This window comes from Priapulus caudatus, unplaced genomic scaffold, assembly GCF_000485595.1.
Source record: "Priapulus caudatus unplaced genomic scaffold, Priapulus_caudatus-5.0.1 Scaffold217, whole genome shotgun sequence".
NCBI classification, from domain to species: domain Eukaryota; kingdom Metazoa; phylum Priapulida; class Priapulimorpha; order Priapulimorphida; family Priapulidae; genus Priapulus; species Priapulus caudatus.
In genome coordinates this window covers 245,012-251,661 of record NW_014577278.1, presented here as the reverse complement: position 1 = coordinate 251,661, position 6,650 = coordinate 245,012, and positions in this window count along the sequence as shown.

The following is a 6,650-nucleotide window of genomic DNA, read 5'->3' as shown; positions in this document are numbered from 1 at the left end:
TATGATGATGATGATGATAATATTGATAGTGAATGCCTGATGATTGTGCTGCTGCTACCGATGATGGGTGATGATGGGGATGATGATGATTATGTAGATGATTGATGACGCAGATGAGAACAGAGCGGCAAGCTCGACGGCGTGAAGGTATGAGAAGCTCATGACGTGAGAATAGAACGTCTGTTCTATTCTCTACTCGTATATAGATCATCGAATCGTAGCAGATTATTCGTATCGGTGACGACGCTTGCGGTATCGCGGCATATGCGATATCTACGAGTTAGTCAGTGAAGTATCGTAGTCATAGGTGTGTTTCGGGTCTATAGTAGATCGATTAAGAGGTCCATATCGGTGATGAGAGATAGTGTATCTATCATATCTATCTTCTATCTATCTATCTTATCATCATCCGATACTAGTGCAATGCCATGTCCATCCTCCATCCAGTCGCAGATCATTGGCATCTCCATCATCCATCCATCCATCCATCCATTCATTCATCCATCATCTGCATGTGCAATGTCTTGGAGTCAGTACCAGTCCATTCGGTATGTGCATGTATCCAGCCATCCTATCGCCTTATTTATCTATCCATACGTCCGTCCGTCCGTCCGCCGTCGTTCCGGTCTCGCGATCCATCCGTCCATCCAGACTCACGGCTGTGGGAAGTCCATCCATCATCCATCCATCCTCCATCGATCCATCATCGCATCCATCCTCATCATTCATCATCCATCGAGTCGATCATCCATCCTCCATCCATCCATCATCCATCCATGCCTAATCCAGTCCATCATTCCATCCATCATCCAGTCCATCCAGGTGATACATACACAAGTCGAGTCAGCATCATCCCGCGCGCGCGGCGTTTATACATATATATACCGCGCTCTATTATCTCGTGTTCTTATGCGAAATCGCAGAGGGTTCCCTTGTAACATTCCTTAACACTTGGGGCTTGCGCCCGCCCCTCTTTCCCTGTGCACTAGCTCCCTCTCATTCTGTTTCTGTTCTTTCTCTGATCCCCTGCCTATCTTCCACGCGTCCCCCACTCACTCCCCAACTCTTTGTCGCTCACTCTTCTTACGTTTCCCGTCCCTACACCTGCCTCTCACACTCTCTCGCCTCTCACTCACTTCCCGCTCTCTCTGTCTCTCACTCTTTCTCATCTCTCCCTCTACATCTCTCATTCATTCGAACAGTCTCTCTCTCTCACCTCTCACTCACTTCCCCATCTCTGTATAACGCACGTTCTCGCCTCTTCCCCACACCTCTCCTTCTCTCTCACACACTCTCTCATCTTTCACTCACTTTCCTTTCTTTGTCTCGCACTCTTTCACATATCTTCCCCTACACCTCTCATTCTCTCTCACACACTCTCTCTCTCTCTCTCTCTCTCTCACCTCTCACTCACTTCCCCATCTCTGTCTCACACGCCTTCTCGCCTCTTCCCCACACCTCTCCTTCTCTCGTTCACACACTCTCTCTCTCGCGCGCGCTTTGTAACCCCAGCGCGGTACACTAGCGCCGATAAAAGATGTGTGCTCGCTGTCACGCACGCCTCCGGTCATCCAGCGATGAGTCACGCCAGAATGACGTCGGTTGCCTCGCCTATATATATATATATATATATATATAATACTCTGTGTAGTAAAACCCTCCTATGTAATACTCATCATCATCGCGGCGCGACGTGAGCGCGAGCGATCAAAGCACGTAAATTATTCAACGAACAAAAAACCACGGAGAAATAATAACCGCCTTACGCACTTATCTTGTTATGAGTGGTAGCTAACGTCTACAGAGAAATAAAAGCTATTATAACTGTTGTATCGGCGCATCTCTAGCTATATAAGGTAGCTGTGTGTAGAAAAATAACTGATATTATAACAAAATTGTGCTTTCATAACTAGCTATGTACAGTAGCTAGCGTGAAGAGAAATAACAGCTGTTATAACCGCATTGTACGCACATCTCTAGCTATGTGCACGGGGTCGGTGTTTGTTTCACTCCTCTCTCCCTCCTCTCTCTCTCTCTCTTGTCCGCCTCCCCACAGCCTTTAGTATGCATTACCCACCTCACTGAGCCTCCGTCATTGGAGAGAAGAAACAGAGCTTCATTTTTCTCCTTTCGGCATGTCACCGCCCTGAGAGATTCACTGCGATTCGTAATGAATGCGTATAACCTATGAACTTATGCTAAAAATGTTTTAACACTCCTTAGAGGTGCCCGCGTCTTGACGAGAGATTGTGCTTCTCTCTCTCTCTCTTTTTCCCCTCCTTCATCCTTCCACAACCACCCATCTCACCCTCCCTCCCCACTACTCTCTCCTACATCACCTCCCAGCCCATCTCACCCTCCCGCCTCACTACTCCCCTCCTCCAATCGCCGCACGAACGCCAGCCCATCTCACCCTCGCCTCCTCCATACTCGCCCCCTTCCTCCCAGTCGCCCACAACCAGCGCGCATCTCAGCCCTCCCATCCTTAATTACTAGCTCCACTTCCTCCATCGCCCACAACCAGCTCATCTCACCCCTCCCTTCTCACTACTCCCGTCCTGCTGCATCGCCCACGACCAGCTCAAAATCTTTACCCCTCCCTCCTTAATTACAGTACTCCCTCCTCCGATCGCCCACAACCGCCCAATCTCACCCTCCTTCCTTAATTACTACTCCTCCTTCCATCACCCACAAACCAGCCGCATCACCCTCCCTCCTCACTACTCCCTCCTCCATCGCCCACAACCAGCCCATCTCACCCTCCCTCCTTAATTACTACTCCCTCCTCCATCGCCCACAACCAGCCCATCTCACCCTCCCTCCTCACTACTCCCTCCTCCATCGCCCACAACCAGCCCATCTCACCGCTCGACCTCCTTGAATTAGCTACTGCCCTCCTCCATCGCCCACAAACGCAAGCTGCCATCTACCTTCCCTGCCTTAATTATATCCCTCCTACCATCACCCACACCATCGCGAGCGACCATCTCACCCCCTCCCTCCTTAATTACTACTCCCGTTTCTCCATCGCCCACAACCAGCCCATCTCACGCGCTCCGTCTCCTTTAATTTTTAGCCTTTAACTTTCCCTCCTCCACGCCCGCAAACCAGCCCTCTCACCCTCCCCTCCTCACTACTCCCTCCTCGCATCGCGCCGCAACAGCCAAATCTCACGGCCTCGCCTCCTGCACTAGCTCGCCTCCAATCCATCGCCCATAACGCAAAGCCATCTCAACGGCCTCTTTCTCTCAGCTACTCCCTCCTCCATCGCCCACAACCAGCCCATCTCACCCTCCCTCCTTAATTACTACTCCCTCCTCCATCGCCCACAACCAGCCCATCTCACCCTCCCTCCTTAATTACTACTCCCTCCTCCATCGCCCACAACCAGCCCATCTCACCCTCCCTCCTCACTACTCCCTCCTCCATCGCCCACAACCAGCCCATCTCACTCCTCTCGCTCCGTTAATTACTAGCTCCCTCGCTCCATCGCCCACACGCAGCCCCATCTCACCTCCTCCTTAATTACTACTCCTCCTCCATCGCCCACAGGGGACACAGCCCATCCTGCACCCCCCCTCCTTAATTACTACTCTCATCAATCGCCCACAACCAGCCCATCTCACCCTCCCTCCTCACTACTCCCTCCTCCAAATTCCCGCCCCCCCCGCCCCCCCCCCCACAACCAGCCCATCTCACCCTTTCGCTCCTTAATTACTACTCCTCCGTTCGATCGCCCAACAACGGCAGCCCATCTCAGCCCCTTCCTCATTAATGTAATACTCGCTCCCTCATCCCCACAACCAGCCCACCTCACCCTCCCTCCTTAATTTACTAAACTTCCTTCCTCGTCATCGCGGCATCAACGCAGCCATCTCACCCTCCTCACTCACTACTCCCATCCTCATCGCCACAACCAGCCCCATCCCTCACCCTCTCCTCACTACTCACTCCTTCCACGCCCATTAACCAGCCCATCTTCACCGCTCCTTCTCACTACTACCCTCCTCCATCGCCCACAACCAGCCATCTCACCCCTCCCTCCTCACTACTCCCTCCTCCATCGCCCACAACCAGCCCATCTCACCCTTCCTCCTTAATTACCTAACTGCCGCTCCTCACATCGTCGCCAAGGCCAGGCCCATCTCACCCTTCCCATCCTCACGTAACTCCCTCCTCCATCGCCCCACAACCAGCCCATCTCACCCTTCCTCCTAATTACTACTCCCTCCTCCATCCCCACAACCAGCCCACTCACCCTCCCTCCTTAATTACTACTCCCTTCTCCATCGCCCACAACCAGCCGCATCTCACCCACCTGCCTTAATTACTACTCCTCCTCCATCCGGCCCACAACCAGCCATGCTCACCCTCCCTTCTCACTACTCCGCCTCTCCATCGTCCCACAACCCAGGCCCATCTCACCCTCCCTCCTTAATTACTACTCCCTTCTCCATCGCCCACAACCAAGCCGCATTCTCACGCCTTCCTTCCTTAATTACGTACTCCCCCTCCATCGCCGCACAACCAGGCCCAATCTCACCCCTCACCTCCGCTCCAACTACTCCCTCCCCACATCGCCCACAACCAGCCCATCTCAACTCCCCCTCCTTAATTACTAACTGCCTCTCGCATCGCCCCACCACGCCAGCCCTATCTCACGCCTTGCCACCTTTAATTACTACTCCGCTTCTCCATCGGCCCACACCAGCCCATCTCACCCTCCCTCCTCACTACTCTCTCCTACATCACCTCCCAGCCCATCTCACCCTCCCTCTTCACTGCCTCTCCTCCTTTCTCTACAATCACCCCACCTCACCCTCCCGCCTCACTACTCCCTCCTCCATCGCCCACAACCAGCCCACCTCTGCCATAGCCTGCTTGCCGTCATCTCGTTACACAGCCCGGGGGTGGCTCGCAGACGTGATGGCAAATATACGCAGGTGAATCGAGGGCAGAGCGTGGGCTTGTTTCACTTTCCTTCAACGCCACACGCCGATAGCAATGAACGATCACTGTGCATGTACGCTCAGCCGGACATCTCCTAAAGGCAATCCAACTGTTTCCACTCTTGTATAATTTCCTGAAATCAAATGAAATTCACGACAAATAAGCTATAGGATGGAGAGTGAAATAAAGCGAGGGAGAACGAGACAAGGAAAGAGGGGGAAAGAGAGAGGGGGAGAGAGAGCGAGAAAACGAGAGAAAGAGATGGGAGAGATTGGGATAGAAGGAGAGGGGGAAGGAGAGCGAGAGAGCAAAAAAAGGAGATGGGGAGAGGGAGAGGGCGAGAGAGACGGACACAGAGAGAGAGGCAGATAGAGAGAAGGAGGCCGCCCTAGCAGCACGTAAAGTCTTCATACCATGCTCCTAAGATTTACCGCGTGTAATTTTTGTAAGAGAAATCATGCCTGCTTCTTTCCGAAGAAGAACAGGAGGCGTTCATAAGCAAATCATTCTCTTCGTGTCAAAATATCGTTCCGTATAAAAGATCCATGATTTCATGAGTTGAGTTCCATGCGCGCAGTCAGGTAGGTGAGTTAATGAGAGTAGGCCTAGTGTTTGCCCGGGGATCCTATAGACGGTGCTACAGAGCGGCGGAGGGGCAGAGCGACGGAGTGATAGAGTAATGAAGTGTCGGAGTGGTGGACGGACTACTAATACTGCTGCTGCTGTTGTTGCTACTACTGCTGCTACTGCTGCTTCTGCTGCTGCTACTGCTACTTATGCTGCTGCTGCTGCTGCTGCTGCTGCTGCTGCTACTGCTGCTGCTGCTGCTGTTTCCGCTCTGCAGCTACTGCTGTTTCTGCTCTGTAGCTACTGCTACTGCTGCTACTGCTGCTACTGCTGCTACTGCTGCTGCTTCCGTGTAACTCACACGCCTGTCTTCTGCGCCACCGTCTCGCTAAACAAGGACAAAGCAAGCAGAGAGCGCCGCTAGCGCCGCCGTTACTGTAGGTGTAGCGTCGCCGAAAGTGGCTGCCGACGAGCGAGCCGACGGCAGAAAAGTGTGCGGAAATTTCCGCGCAAGCTTTGTTTGCGTTTCGCTCTCCAATTACGCGTCACTCGCCTTCAGCGTGTGCTGAGCGAGCGACGAGATTCATGTCGGTGTACGCATACGCGAGCGACGACGTCGTGTGATTAACGAAAATGTTTTCAGATTTTCGTGGTTATCGCCCGAGCAGGCCAGCTAGCGCTACTCTTCTCGACGTTATTATTAACCCTCGTATCATTGTTATTATTACAATTATTATTTCCAAAGTGGATCGCGGCATTAGCCGGTGGCTTCTGGGTTGACCGTGTCCCAACCTTGAACATAGGTATTCAATCCAGAATTTTTCGCAGGATGTGTACGTTGCATGTGTTTATCGAGAGATTGGAGTTATCGACGCGAGATGTCAGCACCGTATTGTTTGGCGCAGATGTTCCACTAACTTGGGCCCGGCTGTGCAACATGTAGCAAACACCATATCCTATAATTATCGTTCTATATATCTATCTATCTATATATATATATACCTAGCTATCTATTTAGCTATCTGTCTATCTATCTATATATCTATATATTTAGCTAGCTATCTATTTATCTATCTATCTCTCTCTCTCTCTTTCTCTCTCTCTCTCTCTCTCTCTCTCTCTCTCTCTCTCTC